The 21,894-nt window shown below is 39.6% G+C and overlaps 1 protein-coding gene across 1 annotated transcript in view; it reads right to left on the reverse strand.

Moving 5' to 3' along the window:
* Positions 1-14,691, reverse strand: part of KLHL31 (kelch like family member 31) — a 35,382-nt gene extending 20,691 nt beyond the window's left edge. The window contains exon 1 of the mRNA XM_077162087.1: positions 14,428-14,691. The gene's annotated coding sequence lies outside the window, so the exon portion shown is untranslated. The remainder of the gene's footprint in view (positions 1-14,427) is intronic.
* Between the last annotated feature and the right edge of the window lie 7,203 nt (positions 14,692-21,894).

Below are 21,894 nucleotides of genomic sequence, written 5' to 3' on the forward strand. Positions count from 1 at the left end.
GTCCTCTTATTGGAATTTTTGGGGAAGTTTTAGAAATTTTGTCTAATAAGCACTTATCAGACACCTATTGCTGTGTGGCCAGCCCTGCATTGGGAATGATCAAGAAGGACAATATGTAATTTATGTTAAAGAGACAAGACATAAGTACAAACTGATAACAAGGAGCTAGGTAAGTACAACAGAGTAAATTTATTTTTAATAGCAGCAATTTCTGCCATCTAGGATTGAAGCACAAGTGTATCTTTGGAGGAAATCCTGCCTATGTTCTGGGAAGAATGCCTTTGACCAATTTTTAATTCATGTAGATATAGCATTTATAGCACTCACTGCTTTGAAGGAAATCCTGTTTCAGAATGAAATATTAAATATTCCATTTATCTTTCCTTAAAAGTCTATGATGATATTTAAAATATTCAACAACTGATGAAACACAACACCTACTCACAGAATGGGTTCAGGTCAGATGGCTGGAGCTAAATTTCAGAAACTCCCCCTGGGGTAACCTTTGTAGGTTTTCAGTTCCTTGATCACACTAGCTTTTTGCCTAAGAACAAGCAGCAATTGTTGCTGCACAGGGAAGCTACAACTCCAGTAGAAAACTCACAGTATTTCTGGGTTGAATAACCAGGAGACAAATTCATGGTAATCACAACCACTAGAAAATGAGTTGGGAATTCATTAAAAGAGAGAGAGCAAGAAAGGGGAAGCACACATGTCTGACTGTTTCCTATACCATGCATATTCAGGACAGACTGAATCAACCCAGCTAAAAATAAAAGACCTGAACTTAAGTTTGAGCTGAAGCCTAAGAGAACAAAATTTGTGGTTCAGGCCAACCAAATTAATTGTCCATTAAAACAATAACATAAATTATCACTCTTCAGAGGAATAGAAATTAACCCAGAACTTTCACAACAAAGAATATTTACTATGTTCAGAATTAATCTAAAAATAGTTGACATGTAAAAAAGCGGAAAAATGTCACTTGTTATCAAGAGAAAGGTGAAAATAGAGAAATTGAAGGAAAGCTCACCCAGATCTTGGAATAGGCAGAAAAGAAATCTAAAAGTTATAATTATACTCAATTATGTAAAGGAAAATAAATTCAAAATAAGGGAACATATAGAAAAGCTCAGCAAAGAAACAAAACTGTTAAAACAATAGAAATTCTAGGACTGAAAAATATAGTATTTGAAATAAAAGTTCATTTGATCATAAGCTTAACAAAGTCAAGGTGCTAGAGGCAGAGTAACTGAATTTGATAATAGATCAATAGAGCTATCCAATCTTCAGAACACAGAGAAAAGGAAAAGTTGGATAAAATGGATAGAGCCTCAAGGACCTATGACTTAATGTGTAAAGGTATAACATATATACAATTGGTGTTCCAGAAGCATAGCAGAAAAGAAAATAAGGCAGAAAAAAATTTGAAGAAATAATGGCTGAAATTTCCCCAAATCTGGAAAATGTGGCAAAAGCCATAAATTTACAGATTTAAGAAGCTCAACAAGTTTCAAGTAGGACAAAGGCAAAGAAACCTATACTTAGGTTTATTATGATCATATTGCTGAAAACCAAGGATAAAGAGAAAAGACAGCAGACCATAATCCATAAAGTGCTGAAAGAAAACAAAAACCAACCCAGAATTTATACATGAAATATGTTTTTTAAAAATGAAGGGTCCTCTCACTTCTCACCTGTTTCTTACAAGAGTGTCCACATGTTCTCTCATATTCATTCTCAATAAATTTTCTACCTGCATACTCTTTGCTATGCCATGCCCTTGAATTCTTTCTTGCGGCATGGCCAAGAACCTATGCAGCTGAATTTGGCAACATATTTTGGTGAGCCAGCTTCTCTCTGACTTCTGGATTTGTATACCAGTCATGGCTATTGGCTAGGAGTCTTGGCCATGTGCTTTTGCTTTTTCTTCTCTCCTACTTCATTGTTTTCCTCTTCTATGCATCTCTAATAATCTGGGGACTCTGATCTGGCTCCCCAGTACATAAACTCAGTCTACCCTGAGTCTCTGGCTCCCTCCCAGAGGTTGCAGGAGTCCACCTCCACATTGTTTAGAGCCAAGGAGACTCCTGGTTGTGGGTGTTACTGCCCTTGAGACTTGACTGTCTCCTCTCTCTCTTTCTCTCTTTCCCCTTGGCTTTCTGAAACTTTCCCACCTTCTCATTTCCTCCTCTCTGAAGACCCACACTCTTCCTCCTGCAGAATCTGTTCTTTTCACCTCTTCAACAGAAGTCCTTTCCCCTGCCTCTTTCTCCTTGTTTGGCATTCAAAGCTTTTGAGACATTCCATCTTTTGTAACACAAGATTCTGGTCTAAGGATTCTTGCACCAAACAAGGTGGTGCCTTTGACATTCTGTGAAGTCATCTCTGGTTTAGGTCCTTGGGAATTGGGTTCTTTCCAGTGGGAGAGTCTCCCCTTCAAGTCTTGATTGTTTAGTGTCTACTGATGCCCACTGCAACCAAGTATAAAACTCCCCTTCCTCTGCAGCATGCTCGCTTTTTCAGCCCTCAAGAAACTACAGGACAAAGGTATTCTTGGGAGTGTTGTCTTAGACTTCTTTCAGGTGGGGCAAGTGATCCCACCATAGGAGCATATATCTGGACATCTCCTGGTGAGGAATGTTCAAGGAATGCCCAGCAACATGTCCTGGGGATGCCTGGTGACTTTACCCACCATGTTCCTGAGATTGGACCAGCAGAGAAGAAGGACTCCTCAAGACTGTTGTCCTGGAATTCTCCCAGGCAAGGCCTGGGAAACCCCCAGAAGCATAGATCCAGACATCTCTCAAGAGAGGTGACCCAGGGTTACCCAATGATCTTACTCCCTATGTTCCCAAGAGATTGGGCTGACAGAGAGGGAAACACCCACTTCTGATGCATGTTGGACACCACATAGTTACTTACACTGGCACTAGTGTCCCCTCTATTTCCTTTTCCAGAGAAAATGGGAAATGCCAACAGTCAATATAAGCCAAAATATGGAGAAGCATAGCCCTCCAGTGCGACTCTCAATTACAATATAATCCTCCAGTCTCTGAAAGACAGGAAAAGTAGTCAGAAATTTCCTATGCCCAGATATTTATAGTTCTCTATCAAGACAAGGATATGATAGGGGCTGGTCATTTGTATTGTCCATGTCTCAACTCTATTAGAAAAGAAGATCTTATTGATTTCACCTTTTTTATTGTGAAAAATAACATATATACAAAAAAGGCAGTAAGTTTCAAAGTATACCACAACAATTACTTATAGTACAGATTTCAGAGTTTAGTATGGGTTACAGTTCCACAATTCTAATTTTTTCCTTCTAGCTGATCCAAGACACTGTAGACTAAAAGAAATATCAATAAAATGATTCAGCAGTCATACTCATTTGTTACATCCTATCTTCTCTGTTAACTGATCCCTTTTAAAAAACTTGTTCACTAAAAAGCATGAGAAAATGTACCACCAGACCAGTGAATTGTAATGAGCGAAAGGAGATCACGCAGGAGAAAGAAAAAAAACCTGGTCATATTCCAGGGGAGGTTAGTAGAGGCCCTAAAAACATTTACTAATGTAAGCCTGGACTCCTGGGAGAAGGTCAAATTTTGCTGGACAACTATTTCATCAGTCAATCTGCCTCTGAATTCAGAGAAAGCTGTAAAGGCTCTCCATGGGCCTACAAACTCCCACTAATGACCTCTTAGAAACTGCCATTTCTATTTTTAACAGTTGAGACAAAGCTGAGAAGGAGGAGAAGACAAAAAGGGGAAAGCAGAAGAACAGAGAACAGGATCAACTTTTTATAGTCTCTGTTAAAAGTGCTCTGACTCTTCAAGGTCACTCAAATTGTGGCACCAAGCCTCAAGGGCCTTGCTTAAACTGTGGGTCAGAGGGCCACTGGTAAAGAGAGGGTCAGAAATCTTGAGATAACCCTTGAACTCAGGACCCACTGAGATAATGCCTCAGACCCCAGGCATTGGGCCCTGGGCCACAAACTGCACCATCTCCTAAAAGGTATGGGTGGGACAGGACCTTGAGCTCTGCTCACAGCAAGTGAAGAAGACTGAGGGTGTCTTAGCCTGTTTATGGCTCCACTGACTTCACATCTGACCATCAACCTAGAGGAGTTTTGGACTGGCAGGCAAGATTATTAATTTCTTGAGCAACTTACTCTGTTTGGAACTGCTGCTCTGTACCTATCTCTACTCAGACTTGCTAGTTATGGGAGTTGACAGCTAAACTAAAACTAAAACCTTCACTACCTATCTCCTTCATAAGTTATTCTAGTGTCCCATCAATTTCTCATTATGCCTGAAAGTTCCATTTCCCATCTAGGTGGGATCTTCTTCATTCTCTGAGGGCAACCTTAAGACTAGTAAAGCTGGTTGGTGTTTACTCCCTTGTTTTCCCCGAGGGCCCTAGTAAATTGAGGCCTCTTGGCTTCCCAAAGGAGATCCTTAAGCAATTAAACCTGCCATATGGGATGAAGAAATCCTGGGGTAAGCCTACTGAATAGTCCCTGTTTGCGTTCAAATTCTCAGTTCTAGGTCTTAAAAATGCCCTTTTTTTTTTTTTTTTTTTTTTGGTATCCTTCCTTCACCCTGGCTCTCAGTACCTATTTGCTTTTGAATGGCAGGGACTTAAAGTTTCTCTTCCCTGCTCACTTAGACAGGGCTGCCATAAGGGTTTCAAAATAGTCCACATACCTTTAAAAATGCCTTAGCAGCTAATTTTGCTGACCTCCCATTGCCTCTGAGCAGTCTTGCAAGGTATCAACTTTGAGAACTAATATACTCCTAGTATGACAGTAAATTTTGTTTGTAGTTATTGCTGACTACAAGCCCTGAATGAATATAGAGAGTTGTAAAAGGTTTGGGAAAATGACTTTTGTTATACTGCTAGTATGACAGTAAATTTTCTTTGTAGTTATTGCTGACTACAAGCCCTGAATGAATACAGAAAGGTGTAAAAGGTTTGGGAAAGTGATTTTTGTTTGTTGTAGTCATTGCTGACTATAAGTCCTGGATGGATGTGGAAAGTTATAGAGAGTTTATAAAAGTGAATTCTGCCTGTCATAGTCAGTGCTGCTCTCTGTTAAACTGCTCTTAAGAAATGTTATAAAAAGTTTTTCTTAACCATCTGAGTACTCTGTCTAGAGACAAAGATTTTATATCACATCAGAATGATATCTTTACAGATGTTTGTTTCAGAAGACAAGACTGTTCAGTTTTAGAAGAGAATGAGTGCAAAAGATTTGTTCTTTTACCTTGTAAAAGTGAAGTGCTAAAATAGTTTAACATATTACATAGAAGGTGTTTAGGAAGTATTAAATAAGTAAAAAAATTTTTTCTATCCTTCTATTAGTTAAATTTGCATGCTTGAAATGTTACAAATAAGCTCACTACCTTACTCCTATGTGGGACATAACTTCCACGGGTATAAGTCTCCCTAGCAACTTGAAACATTACTTCCAAAGATGAGCCTGGCCCTTGAAATGGAAATTTCCATGGCTAGGAAATTTCAAATAGAGATAAGTCATTCTAGGAGTTTTTCTTATGCAAATCTTAGCCAGATATTGCAAACTGCTGCTGTATGCCAAGCCCCAACCAACAGTGTTCCTAAAAACTCCAGAAAATACCTTGAACTCTATCTTGCTCCTGTTTCTGTTCAGATCATGTCTACAATTTCTCACCCAGTTTGTTTCTATCAGATTAGGAGCCCTTTTCAACAAACGCCTCCTCACCAGAGGGTGCACTCTGGTTCTCCATGCTCTACCCCAACCACCCTCAATGGCATAGTGGGAAACCTCTATGCTCACACAAGCAGGGTCTGTGACCCCACTAACAGCTTGAAGCAGCTACAGAAGACAGACCATTGACCCTAATTCCTTAAAGTTAAGGGAACTGGAAGTCTCTGGGGTGGGGGGGGAAATGAGGTAGGGTTAGAATTAGGGTGGTAGCTGGATAAGCAAAGGACAAATTCTCAGAAGTGGCCAGGCCTCAAGGAGAAAGATATCTCTGAGAAGGACAGTAATAAATAGAACCTGGGGGCCAAATGCCCCAATTGAGTGAATCATTTACAGAGAAGGGTGAAGCCAAAAGACCCACCTAAATGCATTACCCACCAACAGGCACTTCCCTGGATAGAAGGGAGGGTAGGAGAAAGAGCCCTGAACAAGGAGAGCAGGCAGTAAGTAAAGCTAATCTATAAAAGCAGATTGCCCCTACATTGCCGGGGCCTCTTCCTTCTCCTTGCTTTCTTACAAGAGTGCTCACGTGTTCTCAATAAATTTTCTACCTGTTTACTATAAAAAAGAAGGAAAAAAATGAAGGTGAAATATTAAGACATGAAAGAAAACATAGGAATTTCATTGTCAACAGAGACACAGTCAAGAAATGCTACTGTAAGTTCTTCTGGCTAAAATGAAATGATACCAGATGGAAACTTGAATCTTCAGAAAAGAATGTCAGAGATGGTAGATATCTGGGAGAATATAAAAGACTTTTTCCCTAAAGTTATTTAAAATGCATATGACTCCTCAAGGCAAAAATGATAACATTGTCTTGGGGGAATTTTTTTTGGCATGGGCAGGCACCGGGAAATGAATCTTGTGGGGATTTTAACCTATGTACATGTAGTGCATTTGACAGTTGCAGCATAAAAGATGAGGTGATGGTGACAAATGAATCTATATATTTGCAAGGTTTTTGACCTTTATGTGATGTGGTACAATATTAACTTAGTTTGTGAAAATTTACCTTTGCATATTGAAATCCCTAGAGCTGTGTTGTCTTTTTTTTTTTTCACATGGGCAGACACCGGGAATCGAACCCGGGTCTCTGGCATGGCAGGCAAGAACTCAGTCTGCTGAGCCACTGTGGCCTGCCCTGTGTTGTCTTAATAGAAATAGAACATATGCAATTTAAAGTTTTCCAGTAACCACATTAAAAAAGTAGAAAGAAACATGGGAAATTAATTTTTTTTTTTTTTTTTTTTTTTTACATGGGCAGGCACTGAGAATTGAACCCGGGTCCTCTGGCATGGCAGGCAAGCATTCTTGCCTGCTAAGCCACCGTGGCCCGCCCTGGGAAGTTAATTTTAATAATAAATTTTATTCAACCTAATGTATCCAAAATATTATCTCTTCAGTATGTAATCACTGTAAAAAATATTAGCATAGTACTTTACCTTCTTGTTTTCATACTGTCTTTAAATTCAGTGTGTATTTTACAATTACAGTATATCTTATTTTTGACTAACTATATTTCAAGTGATCAGAACTATATGTGACAGGTGGTTATTGTCTTAGACAGCAGATCCCTAGCCCAACTACTTAAAAGAATGCAAAGAAGTATAAATTTAAAAAAAAACCAGTATATAAATTTCAATGGAATTCAAAAAGAAGACAAGAAAGTTGAAATAGAGGAACAGAAACCAGAGGGGACAAGAGAAAACAATTTAATGCTAAATCTAAATCCAACTATATTAAAAATAATATTAAATGTTAATGGTCTAAACACTTCTCTGAAAAGTCACAGATTGTTAGCATGGATAAGAAAAGCAAGACCCAAATATATGCTGCTTACAAGAGCCTCACTACAAATATACACAAATAATTAGGAAGTAAATGATGGAAAAGATTTACCATGGAAACAGTACAGCACATGAAGTTTTCAGTGGCTATATTAATATCAGATAAAACTATTACCAGTGATAAAGAGGGGATTTCATAACAATAAAAGTGTCAATTAGTCATGAAGATAAAATCCTAAAATGTACATGTGTCTAATAACTGAGCTTCAAAATATGTGAAGCAACAAGTGACAGAATTAAAGTGAGGCATAGGCAATTCTAGAATCAAATTTGAAATATGAATCCCTCTCTCAGCAAGTGCTAGAACAACTGGATAGAAAATCATTAAAGACATCAATTGCCTGAATCACACTATTATTCACCCTTGTCTCAATTGATATTTATAGGACATTACACTCAACAACTGCAGAATGCCAATTCCTCTCATGTGCATGCAATACAGTAACCAAGACAGAACCTATTCTGGGCCACAAAATGTGTCTCAGTAAATTTTAAATCATAGAAGTCAGAGTATGTTCTCTGATCACAATGGAATTAAATTACAATTTAATAATAAGATATTTAGGAAAGACTCTGATATTAGAAATCCAACAATATACTTCAAATAACCCATGAATCAAAGAAGAAATGACAATGAGAATTAAGAAAATATTTCAGACTGAATGATAATGAAAATACAAAATAAATGCTGTCTCTACTACATATGATGGTGTGACCTTCAGTAGGTTACCCAACCTCTCATAGCTTCCATTGATTTACTTCTAAAGTGAAGATAATAATAGTGCCTGCCTCATAGGATTTTCACAAAAACTTAAGGAAATATCTGTATAGCACTAGCAGAGGACCTGGCAAAAAGTGAGTCTTTTTTAATTCAAAGCAATAGACTTTACTGGTTCTAACTGTGTCTTCAAGAATAAAGAAAATACTTGTCTAAGTGTTGGGGTGAAGTGGATTAGAGAAAGCTGCCACATCATGGAGAAGCAGTCGTATGTAGTAGGGGTTGATGTGGGACAAGCACAGACAGTGACTGGAAATTAGACTTGGCAGATAGGAACCAGGGGAGTTTTCTGGAGCATGTAAGTATTTCTAAGGGATCTTTGGAAATACCAGGGAGAGAAATGGAATTTGTGCAATCATATAGACTGAGGAACAGATTTTATTAATTTGAATATGAATGGTAGAAGTAACCCTAGAAGTCAAGGAAACTGGGTCATTTTAGTTATATGTTATATAAGCAAAACAACAGATTACGTGGAACAGATCTATGTGTCTGGGATTAAATGTTCAAATTAAGGGGACTATTTTGATGGGTTGGTGTTAGGATAGGAACGTTCAAAAGTAATGTGATTTTGCTGGTTCCTGGTAACTGAAGTGTTTTTAAAAGGAGTAGGTAGAGGAGGTAGAAAAGCATTACAAGTAGAGGAAATACCTCAAACTGAAACAGGAAGGCGTTACTCAGTATGGTATGTGCATATTAAGATGGCTAGCATCATGAAGAAGACAGTTGAGCTGGTAGCGTTGGGCCATGACATAAAGGAGGTTGTTTGCCAGGACAGGTTTGAAGATGATTAGTATGTAATAGAGAAGGATTAAGAAATCTTCAGGAAGGAAGAGGTTTCACTGAAATGAGACAAAGTAGTGAAATCTGTAAAAGTTCCGCCTCGACCCTCCTCTTATTCCCTGTTGACACCCCCTCTTTCCTCCTTGTGGAGTCTTCATGCTGTCCGTGGAGTAGTACAGATGTCTTTTCTGTTGAGTTGACCCTGGACTGCTCCATTCATGGAAACTTTCATGGCTCTTTCCTCTTACTAAATTCTCTTGTCCTTGTCCTGTTTCTCCAGGGCTCTACTGGGTAGTACACTAGCTAGTCTAATAAATGAATACAAGCTAGTCAGTTAGTAGGCGAATCTACTCTTCTTCCCAGGTATGCATGAATATTTTATCAGTGTCCCTCTATGACATATACGTATTTTTAAGAGAGAAGCCACTGTGGCGCATATTTTGCTTTTATTTTTTTAAATAAGAGAGGACTTTTAAAGACCTAGAATCAACTCTGTAGAGGGAATTGGCTTCTCTAACTTTCTTTAGGACAGATAGAGAAAGAGAACAGGCAGGAGACCATTTAAGAGACCACTAAAATCAGAGTCTAAAGACAACTTCCTAGGAGGCCGTATTTTTCCTAGAGCTAGTCATAAATTTACGTTTTCTCCACTAGGGCTGCTATTACATCTTCCTGGGTCTGCACATCAGATGTGAGGTTTTTCATCTACCTGCACTGGTGTCCTCAATCTGAGCCATATTCCTCTGGAAAGGACATTGCAGACTCCTTAGGGCACTCTTTCCAAGCTTGGCACAGCTTTGGTAATGTCATGAAGGCTACAGAGTTGTTCATAGCTCTTATATCCTGAGACAAGCTCTTCCTCTGGCCCTGTTCTCACCACCTCCCATCAGCCCTGCCTAAGGCTTCAGCCACTGCTTTCCTCAATTTAAAGAGGACTGCAGGCCAGTAAGAATTGATAAGAGCAGCTGCATCCTGCACTCTGGGCCCTGTTACAGAGAAAACTATTTTCCTTATTATTGGGAATGAAAACCCAGAAGCTTTGTTCTCATAGGTCAGACAGGGAAGCCTTCAACAAACTCTCCAGGTCCCTCATGCTGGGGTCTTTCTGAGGAGTGCAGATTAAGGCAAGTCATACTGGGTACACAGACACACACATACACACTCACACATACTCACCATGTCAGTTGACCAACCAGCATTTTTTCAACAATCACAATTAAATGAAGAGCAAAGGTGACCTCAAAGGAAAAAGTTATAAATGGGCAACCTAAGGAGTACGTGTTTGTAGGAAAGGAAAGTAGAACAATTTCATTAATTTCCATTTATTTATTTGGTTATGGTGCTGGGCTTTCAGACTGATTTTGTGGGTTATTTGCAGGTGATTTTAAAAGTACTGAATATTTAAAAAATTTTCTTACTGGTAACTAGGTCATATGTGAGCATGTAGTCAAAAGTATTTGTACAGGAACTCTTGCAGATTTTTCGACAATCATGCAAATGTTCACTATGCATCACATGCCTTGAGTCACGTGGCACCCATCAATATCAGGAGTCTGATTTATCTTAGGCCCTTGTACTTGATCACCGCTGATGGACAACATGACAGCATGTTCATAGGGTGCAGAGGGTTGCAGAAGGGCCTGTATACTACTGGGAGGTGCTATACTTGCATCCCATAGAGGGCACCCAGATAAATTCCCCTTCCCTGGTTATGGACACCACTGCCTCTTTCCTGCTCTAGTCCATCCACTATCACTTAGGGCAGCCTGTTGGATACCCTGGAAGAGCTGCACATTAGAAACTAGTCAGAAGGGTAACTGCTGGATTGAATCTGTTATGTCTCTAAGAAAAGACTATGTTCTTTTGATCCATTCTTGTGGGGGCAGATCTATTATGGGTAGACCTTTTGATTGGGTTGTTTCCATGGAGATGTGACCCACCAAGTCAAGGTGGGTCTTAATCCTTTATTGGAATCCTTTAAGATGAGAGAGAGAGAGAGAGAGAGAGAGAGAGAGAGAGAGAGAGAGAGAGAGAGAGAGAGAGAGAGAGAAAGAGATTAGAAAGTAAACACCCCAGGAGAAGCTAAGTGAGAAAGAGAACTCCCCAGGAGAAGCCAGAAGGAACCACGGGAACTGAAAGAGCCATATTGAAACCAGAATCCAGGAGAGGAGGAACAGCAAACATTGCCAAGTACCTTCCCATGTGACAGGGAAACTCCAGATGTCAGCAGCCTTTCCTCAGAGAAGGTCTCTCCCTCTTGATGCCTTAATTTGGATATTTTCATGGCCTTAGAACTGTAAATTTATCACCTAATAAATCCCCATTGAAAAAGCTAACCCATTTCTGGTATGTTGCATTCCAGCAGCTTTAGCAAACTGAAACAATAACCAAGAGGCAATTCCATGCTCCCTTTCCTGCTGCTCACCTCAGATCCTGGCTCTTGGGCCGTTTCTATGACCATAGTGTCATGTTTTAGACATCTGATAAATAGCTAGGCAGAGTTATGTAAATAAAATTTTTTCATCATTTTTTGTATCTACCAAGTTTGAGTTTAGTCTGTTAATAATTAATTCCTATATATAAATCACCAATCATGACTCTGCATTAAATGTAAAGTCATACCTCTATTTCTACCTAAAATAATAATAGAATAGTTAGCCTTTATTAGTTGAGGGATTGCTTTGTGCTGAGCCTTGGGCTAAGTACTTTATTTTTAAACTTAAGAAAGACAATAACTCTAAGAGGTAGGTTATATTATGTTTATTTTACAAATGAAGAAATTATGGTTCAGAGAATATAAAAAAGTGTCATAGTTTACTCAAGTATAGTGTGTGGTGGAGCAATGATTCAAACCTGGGTTTAACCAGACCCCCTATAATGCCCCACTTAAATCTATGATAGTTTAGAAATCTGTAGTAGATTATTGCAGTTAGCACTTTGCAAAATGAGAAGGTAGAGACTGAGTGAGGAACTGAAGTTTATAATATCAAAATTTGCTCATAGAGAATGTGAAATGTTTCTTTATAACTCCAAATGCTAAAATAAAGGAATCTCTTCTTTGAATGTAAAATGAATTTTGGAGGGACAAATGGACCCTGCAGATTTCTTTGTTCTATTATGAATATGAAATTCCAATAAGTTGGGTAAACCCAGATTATAAATAGGGCCAGGAAGGGTTTGCATGAATTTTTTGATCAGAGAACTCAAGCATTTCCTCGTAAGCATTAATTTGAACAAAAATTTGACATTTTTTTGTTTAGACATAATTAAGAATTATCAATTTCATATGGTTCAACTTAGAGGGCCATGCCTGGACTTTATTTATAAAGTTTACAGACTCTCCACATAAACTTAACTTTGGTCCTATTCTCCAAACCTGAGTATAAGATTAGAGACCATGTGCTCAAATTTTTAGTTCTAGGTTTGTTGAAAACTAAAGCAATAGCTCTTTATCCTTTCTAGTCTTGTGTGTGTGTGTGTGTGTGTGTGTGTGTGTAGGTGTGTGTGTGTTCAGGGGTGGAAGTAGATATGGAGTTTGCAGGTTTTAAAACTGATCTCTCTTTGGTTGTCATGGACCCCAAGCTGGGTTTTAGTATTCATTCTGCTCTAGCCATCCCAGACCTTGGGAAAAACATTTGACCCTTCAGGGTTTCATTTTAATCATCTGTCAAATAAGGAGAATCTCAGTTCTAAAACTTTACAAAGTTAAGAATACACAGTTGGTTTTTGCTGTCAGGATTTTTAGTCTGATTTTGCATCATTTCTCTTCTCAATATGACCTTCCAGAATCCTAGAATTGATTCATCATTAGATATGGAGGAACCGGCTGAGATAGGGGTTCTTACCAGGGATCCTGTGTCTAGATCTGGGTTATCAGATTTAGCAAATAAAAATAAAAGGCATCTAGTTAAATTTGAATGATTCATTTTAGTATAAGTATATCCCATGCAATATTCGAGACATACTTATACTAAAATCAGATTTATCTGAAATTCAAATGTAAAATATCTGGCAGTTCTGCTCTGGGCTGGTTTTCAGGTGGGTGTTGACCCTCTGTGAATATTATGAAACATGTTGTGCAGATGATGTGTTCATATGTGTATTTCTTAGAGTGGACGGACAGCTTTCATGAGGTTCTCAAAAGCATCTATAACCCAAAAGAGATCTAGAACCACTGCACTGAGAATAATGTTGCCAAGAAATGAATGGTAACATAATTTTACTCTCTCCTATGAGAGTAGTGCAAAACCATGAGAAAGCATTTTTCTAAATAAGATTTCTCCTGGTCTAAGACATTCCCAGAAGAAATCCCAGAACTGATTATAGAAAAGAGTTGTTACTTCAAGAACACTCTTTTATGCTTCCGCCTAACCCTAGCCTCCCGAGAGGGACTCCGCAGGGCAAGCTGAAAAGCCATGTATGCTAAAGTATCACTGACATTCTCATGCCAGAATGAGTTGGGATCTCAAAATGTCTCCTTGCCAAGGAGGCAAATCAGCGGCTAGTGCTTTGGTCCCTGCCACATTCCAATCGCTGCATCTGTCGGGGCTCATCAGCACAGCCTCCAAGAATAGAAACACTCCTGGCTTCTCTTTCTTGCCTGTTTTAAATCCAACTTAAGGGGGGGTTCACTTTACTGTTTAATTTCCAATGTGATTTGTTATATGAAACATATCAATATACTCATAACTGCACATTTAAAACAAAACCTGTTTCTAGTCAAATGAAAGAATTTCTTGGAGAGGGTTCTATTTTAAGAGGTTGCATTTCTGGAAATTCAAAGAGTTGTCAGATTTTTGTCCTACCAATTTGATTAAATGAAGATGTTATGTTTTATTTAAATGTATCAGATATCAAACATTTAAATGAGTCCTGATAGATATAAAGGCGGAATTGTAAACTTTGTGAACAAAACCTAAGAATTTCATCTTTTTCCCCCCCATTCTCTATAAAATAGTGGAAGAAAAACATACTTTAAGCTTTCGATACTTAAAATTATTGCTAGGCATTACAAATATCTTCTCTACTTTGCATTTCTATTACTGTAACATTCTCCTAATACATCACATTTCTTAGATTTCAAGAAAATGTTTTCTGGCTCTCAACTTCAGAACAGGGACATGAGCAAACTGACCCAGTTGTAGGCTCCTTTCAGTAGAATAACTACAACCACAAACCTTCCGGTACCCCACTCCCACCCACCTCCATACCCCATCTACACCCCATCTGGAAGACAGCAATTAGTGAGTATGGCCTCAGCTCCTTACCCTCCTGTGTGCAGTAGTGTTACTGAGCTGTGATGATGAAGTTTCAGCAGCAGACTTCTCTTGGGAAGCAATCTATGGAGAGAGAGTGAGAGAGAAGAAGGAAGACCCTGTGGGGAGCCACCAGCAGCCACCTGACAATCCCCACAGCAGCAATTTTTAGAGTGACCCTTTGCCTTCCCACTGGATAAGGCAGGCTGAGCCTGCGCTCTCTGCACCAAGTGTCATCTGAAGCAGAGGTTAGAGCCGTCCTCTCCCTCTTTGGCCTTCAACTCTGGGCCACCCTGGGGTAGAGGCGGGGCTCTGCTTGGTAGAGAGGGGTTGGGTTTCTTGACCTGCCCAGTTATTAAAAAAAAAAAAAATTTCAAGAGCGCAAACAACTTGTAAGAAAGTTAGTTTGGTAGGAACTTGTTGGAAGGGACTATAGGGCCCTTGGTAAAAAGAAGGGAAGGCTATGGGTAAAAATTAGCTTCTTGAAAGGTAAATAGCCTGGTCACCTCAGGTCCTTTGAGAAGATTATGGTTATAAATAGACTGTTCTTTAGAAGAGGAACACGTATTTTCCAGGACGTGGTGCTTTCTATATCCCTCACATAGGGCATCAGTATGATTAGAGCCACATTATAGATCAGTAAATTGAGGTTAACTACCAGACTTTGATTATCCAGTTACCCACAGGAAGTCCTGAGATTAGTACACATGCAGATTGGGGAATATCTTTTTTGGCAACACTTCATGTGAAAAGAAACTCAGAGGATTATAGTGGACCACAGCTTTTACAGTTGATATTAGCTGAAAGGATGAGAAGTTATTGGACCACAAGCTTCTTTTTTTTAAGGATAATTTTTATTGGCATTCTTACAGACAATCAGTTATATATAAACTGATCCTTGAACTGTACAGCCCCAACCAAGCTGTAAGTGGATACACCAGTAGAATGAAATCTATATTGTATACAAGTGCAGAAATAGGATCATCCTCAACTTCGAACAGAGGACTGAAAACCACTTTACAAAAAGTAAATAAAAATAACACTGATTTTTATATTATAAAAGATGCCAGTTTTTAAGTAACAGAGCATCAAAAATACTAAAGATATGCCCGATTAATTCTGTAATGCTTGAATGACAAATGGTTCACTCTCTGTATGGGCCAGCCTGGCCTGGTTTTCAAAGTTTAATTTAAGTATTTCATAGTTTCATCTTCCGGAGTACTTTTACGTTTTTCTTTTTCTACATAACAATTAGCTAATTTTCATCAATCTAAGTGTTAAGACCAAAGATTTTTCCTTTGTAAGGCTTAAATCCGTAAAGAATGAAGAAACCAAATACTAGAATCTTAAAAAGTTAAATGATAGTGGAGCCAGCGCCAATTTAGAAAAGCACCCATAGCCTTAGCTTAGAGTTCTACTTTGGTAAATATTAGTACTTAACCAGTTAGCAAAGTGGTTAACCAAATTAGCAAGATCAATACCATCATTTCAATGTTACTTTTTTGTGCATAGTAAATGTTGTAAGATGAACTTCATATTTGATAAAGCAGACTTGAAAAACAGTTTGCAAGAACACAGGCCTCCTTTTCAATACCAATTTAAACTCAGGGAAAAGGAACATAGACCCCTTGCAGCTTCTGATGATCTACAGTGGTGTGGAGGAGAGCAAATAGGAATGCTAAGTTGTCTGATACACAGCAAGACTTCCCTTTCTGCCAGTGAGATAAGCAATCAGGACAAGGAGAACCAGTCCTACAACGCTGCCCTCAACAGCAGTGGGAATCAGCATGCTATCTTCATCAGTCGACATTCTTCCACATATCCAAACTTGTCACCTTCAAACTAGAAAGTCTGGACCCACGCTTTGAGTATGCTGACTGAAAATGTCTTTGCGACTTGAACGTTTTCTTCTGCATTACACTAAAAGAATTTCCAGTAGTGGCTTGTAGTGCTCTCAGTGACTCACTGGACCACAAGCTTTTAATAGGTATTCCAGGAGTATGAAATGTCTGCTAAAAAAAGTTAATGTGATATTAGGCTGCAAAAATAGAGAAGTAGATCATGGGAAATAAGTTTTCTAATTATTCTTCATTAGTCAGCTGATGTGTTGAACATTGGCTTTGCTGAATTAGTACAGGGGAATTATTCTCTATCCTGAGGAAGGTGGCTGGAATGAAGAGGGCTTCAGAAACTATATCATATAAGAAATAGATGAGACTTCTGAGTGCAAGTGTTTTGGGGGCTATTGTGCAGAAAGGGGATTCAATTACATTATTCATAGCCTCAGATGATAATGACTAGGCCCCATGGTGGAAATTCCAGGCAAATAAATTTAAAATAAGGAAGAAAAATTCTGATAATAACTGGGTTCTGATAATGAAAATAGCAGCCTTGTGAAGGAGCCAGTTCCTTAAGATTGAAAGAATCAAAGTAGAAGCTATAGGAATGATATGGCGTAGAGAGATTGCCACTCTTGTAGGGGGTGGGATTGAGTTGGATCATCTCTCTTACTCATTTTGAGAGTTCCAGGAAGATGGCCAAATAGGGTAGATCAAGTTCAGCCCTGCTCCATGGAAAGTTAGAGATGGGATGGGAGGGCGACTGAGACAGCGATTCAAGAGTGCAACTGACCTAGGAGAGTCTTCTGTACCATGTAGGGCAGCCTTGGTTGCAGGGCCTGGAGAGTTGAGAAGCAGAAAACTGGGGCCTAACATGGAAGCATGGAGCCCACAGGAATACATGGACAGGGAGATGGGGACTAGAAGTAAGCCAGGCTGTGTTCACGCTACTACCTCACCAGCACAGCCCCATGACCCATGACTCACCCCACACCCCATGCACCTGAACCCCATAACCCACCCCCACTCCCTGTGCTCCAAGTGCCTTTGCCTCACCAACCCCCAGCACGCAGACCTGCTCCCCACTCCCACCCCAAGTGCAACCCAACCCACCTCTCCTGTACCCCACCAGAACACTACCTCCCCCTCCCTGCTCCCTGCAGGCTGTTGCCACTGCATAAAGGCTGCAGGCACTTATCTCCACACCCAGGCTACACATGCATCCCATCCAAAGTGTCACACAGCCTCATCCCACCCCTCCTGAGCTCTGCACATCAGTTTACAGCACTCCTAGACCCATGCTCGCGCAGGGTCTCCAATCACGTCCTTCAGCTCTGGGAACATCAGTTTATAGCACTCCTAGACCCACTCATGTGCATGGCCCTTAGTCACACATCCCAGCTCTGAGAAAGTGCTGATCTGCACAGTCAGGTTACATCCACTTCCAGCCCATGAAGGCATAAGGCCGACCCACTGCCATAGTATCTGCACATGTGCACAAAGGACCCTATACCCTAGACCACTGCATACCAGCGTTACACTCCTCAGACCTGTGTACCCACACAGCTACATCCTCCTTGGCTGCTAGGCACCCACATTCACAAGCACCAGCATAACATCCCCAACCTGCACCTATACCTGTGCTGCATGCATCACTGCACTGTTGTGCTCCGTCCCATACCCTGCATCCTGCTACACACCCACCCTGCAAACACAAGGCTTCAGACTACTGAAGGAAATAAACCCCCAAAGTAAATCAATCATGATATTCACATGAGATGAAAACAACAGAAGATCACTAAGCTTATCACAATGCAGACAGATAAAGCCCAGCCTAATGCCCGAAATTTAATACCAGAGGAGACACAAATGCTGGAACAACTAATCAAAGATGTTCAGATAACTCTACTTAATAGAATAAGTAGGATGAGATGAGGAAGACAGTAAAAGAGCATAAAGAGGAATTTGAAAGAATAAGTAGAAAAATAGCAGCTATCATAGAGTTTAAAGACTCTGTTGACCAAATAAAAAACATACTAGAGGCAGACAGCAGCAGATTTGAAAAGGCAGAAGAAAGAATAAGCAATATAGTGGACAGGATAACTGATTTCAAACACTCAAAATAGCAAATGGCGAAAAAGATGGAAAAATTTGAGATCTCAGGGAAATCATGGACAAAACAAAGCACACAAATATAAGAATCATTGGTGTCCCAGAAGGAGAAGAGAGAAGTAAAGGGCTAGGAGGAGTAGTTGGGATATAATGGGGGAAAACTTCCCAACCCTTACAAAGGACCTAAATATATAAGTCAAAGAAGCCCAACCAGCTCCAAACAGAATACTCCCAAATAGGCCTTCCCCAAGACACATACTAATCAGTCTGTCAAATATTGAAGAGACGCAGAGAATTCTGAAAGCAGAAAGAGAAAAATAATTTACCTCATACAAGGGAAACCACATAAGACTGAGCTAGCACCCTGGAGGTGAGAAGGCAGTGCTATGAGATATTTAAGATCCTGAAAGAGAAAGAATTCCAGCCAAGAATGCTGTACCCAGCCAAATTGTCCTTCAAAACTGAGGGAGAGATTAAAATTCTCACAGACAGATTTTGAAAGAATTTGTCAACAAGAGACCAGCCCTTACAAGAAATATTAAAGGGAGTTCTGCCAGTTGAAACAAAAGATAGGAGAGGGAGGACTGGAGGAGGGCACAGAATTGAAGAGTGCCAGTAAGGGTAACTGTGGTAGTTAGATTCAGTTGTCAACTTGGCCAGGTGAAGGTGCCTAATTCTGTTGCTGTGGACATGAGCCAATGGTACGTGAACCTCATCTGTTGCTTATTACAACTGCGGTCGGCTAGGAGACATGCCTGCTGCAATGAATGACATTTGACTTAATTGGCTGGTGCTTAAATGAGAGAGCATGATGTAGCACAGCCCAAGCAGCTCAGCATTCCTCATCTTAGCACTTGCAGCTCAGCCCAGGCCTTTGGAGATGCAGAAAGAAGTCACCCCAGGAAAAGTTGTTAGTACCCAGGGGCCTGGAGAGAAGACCAGCAGAGACCATCCTGTGCCTTCCCATGTAAGAAAGAACCTCAGGGAGAAGTTGGCTGCCTTTCCTCTGAAGGACAAAATAAATCCCCTTTTATTAAAAGCCAATCCATCTATGGTGTGTTTCATTCTGGCAGCTAGAAAACTAGAAGAGTAACTTAAAGGATAAAAAGAGAAAGAGGGAAAATTACATATAGATTTGACAAATAAAATTAAAAAGATAAGATGGTGGACACAAGAAACACCTTTTCAGTAACAACTCTGAATGTTAATGGACTAAACATACCGATTAAAAGATACAAATTGCCAGAATAGATTAAGAAATATAATCCAGGTATATGCTGTTTACAAGAGTCTCCTATCCCTTTTGCTCTAAGACACTGTGCTTCTAGTTCTTCTGACACCTCTCAACTCATGGCATTTTTCTCAGTAACCACTTCTGTTTGAATTCCAGCCAGCTTTTTAACAAAAACTTAAAAAAAATTCTTTACTTCCTCCTACAGCTCTCCAGTTCAAGACTTGTCAGAAGAAAATAAAATCTCTTTATTCTGTGGTTCACATAAAGCCGATAGAAAACCACTCCCAAGTGATCCAGAGTAATTTGACTCAAGAAAGTAAATGCTAGTGCATTCAACCCTATTCTTACTATGAAAAAATCAATCTTAAACCAATATTTATGTTAATGGTGATATGGTGGTGGAAAGGTCGTTCAAGAACATCTCTTATCCCGATACTATAGTCTCCAGAGATTCAAGCCTATTAATTCCAGTTCTATTAGAACAACACTGAAACATATCTTTCAATATAATATGAATTGAGGTAGAAGTATGAACACAAATAGAAGAATAAGTGGAAAATCTAAGAGCCCTTAAATTAAAAGCATTTGCAGAGTAGCTACCACATGCAAGCATTCAATTGTTGCTATGACTGATATGCTGGAAGCATAAAGGTATGGAACATAGGTGGAAAGGGAGCCTAGACAACAGGCTTTAATGTATGTTAAGAATTTGGTCTTTATCTTTAAGGCACTGGGGACCTACCCATTGAAATTTATTTAAAAAGGAGAACCATGGTGAGATTGGCATTTTAGAAAGAACATGCTGACATTTGAAGATAAAACCTTATCAGACTTTAGAGTTTTAGAAGGAGATTGGAGATAGCAGGTAAGTTATCAACAGTGGCTAGGGTGGAGTACGTGGTATTGTTGCCAGCGTTGAATAGAAAAGGGGCACATGGAGCTGGGTACAAACTCCAGCTTCTGATTGACACACTTGGGAGTCTGGGGATTGGCTCTGAAAGGGATTTTGTTTTCTTTTTTCCTTTTTAAAAACCTTTCTGGCAGCCCATTAAAGAAAGCCCTATGCATTTTCAGTTGTCAGCACTGCCCTGGCAAAGGTGGAGTTAGGACATGTCTGAGAGACAAAGTAACTACTCAGGTGAAGGAGATAATTCTATAAAGGAGATATCATCACCAAGTAAAGGGGAGAAGCAGGGCCCAGCATAAGAAGCAGCTCTCACCCAAAGAATTCAGACCCTAGGGCTGTAAAACAGAAACAGTTTAAGCCCACCTTCTACCTCAGCCTCTATCTCAACTATGCCCCTAACCTGGACAAGATCTGTTGAGAATTAAAGGCTCTGCACTACTTTACACCAGTGGGGAGCTGTGGACTGGCAAGTGCTACCTGCTGGGAAGGAAAGGAAAAGCACAGAATCAAGAGGCTTCACAGGAAAGACTGGCACCCTGCTAGGTCTCATCTTTAGGGAACCCTAATACTGATTACACCCTCCTCCTGAGACCTGGTCCTGTCCTGCCTGGGAAAATCTAATTGGGGCCAATCATATGTGGGAAGATGCTCCTCAAAAAAAGTTCCATATAAGTAGGGCAAGAACCAGGAAAATAGGAGCTGAAAAATCCTGATCAGTTAAATGGGAGCTATACTAGGGGTCTAGAATAAGTTGAACTGAATTTCAAGAACAGTTAGAGAACAAAGCCACCCAACAAGAAATCCCTAGTCAAAAGAGAGAAAACATCTCTAGAATAAACTAATCAAGAAAATCAGATGCCTAGACTTCAGAAAAACATCATGAGCCATACTAGGAAGCACAAAGATATGGCCCAATCAAAGGAACAAATGAACACTTAAAATGAGATACAAGAGTTGAAGCAACTAATTAAAGATGTTCAAACAAATATTTGAAATCAAATCAGTAAGTAGACAGAAAATAAGGCAAAAGAGATAAAGAATATAAAGAGGACACTGGGTGTCCTCTAAAGGATTAATGAACTACAGGGCAAGACATCTGAAATCCTACACACAAAAACAGAAGGGGACAAGAATGGAAGAACATTAGTAGGATCTCAGGAAATTGAATGACAGCATGAAGGACTTGAATATATGTGTTATGAGGGTCCCAGAAGGAGAATAGAAGGGAAAAAGGACAGAAAGAATAATGGAGGAAATAATCACTGAAAATTTCCCAACTCTTATGAAAGACATGAAATTACAGATCCAAGCAGCACAGCATAACCAAAACAGAATAGCTCCAAATAGACCTGTTCAAAGACACTTACTAATCAGATTGTCAATTGTCA

Source organism: Tamandua tetradactyla, chromosome 5 (assembly GCF_023851605.1).
Source record: "Tamandua tetradactyla isolate mTamTet1 chromosome 5, mTamTet1.pri, whole genome shotgun sequence".
In the NCBI taxonomy this organism is placed as follows: domain Eukaryota; kingdom Metazoa; phylum Chordata; class Mammalia; order Pilosa; family Myrmecophagidae; genus Tamandua; species Tamandua tetradactyla.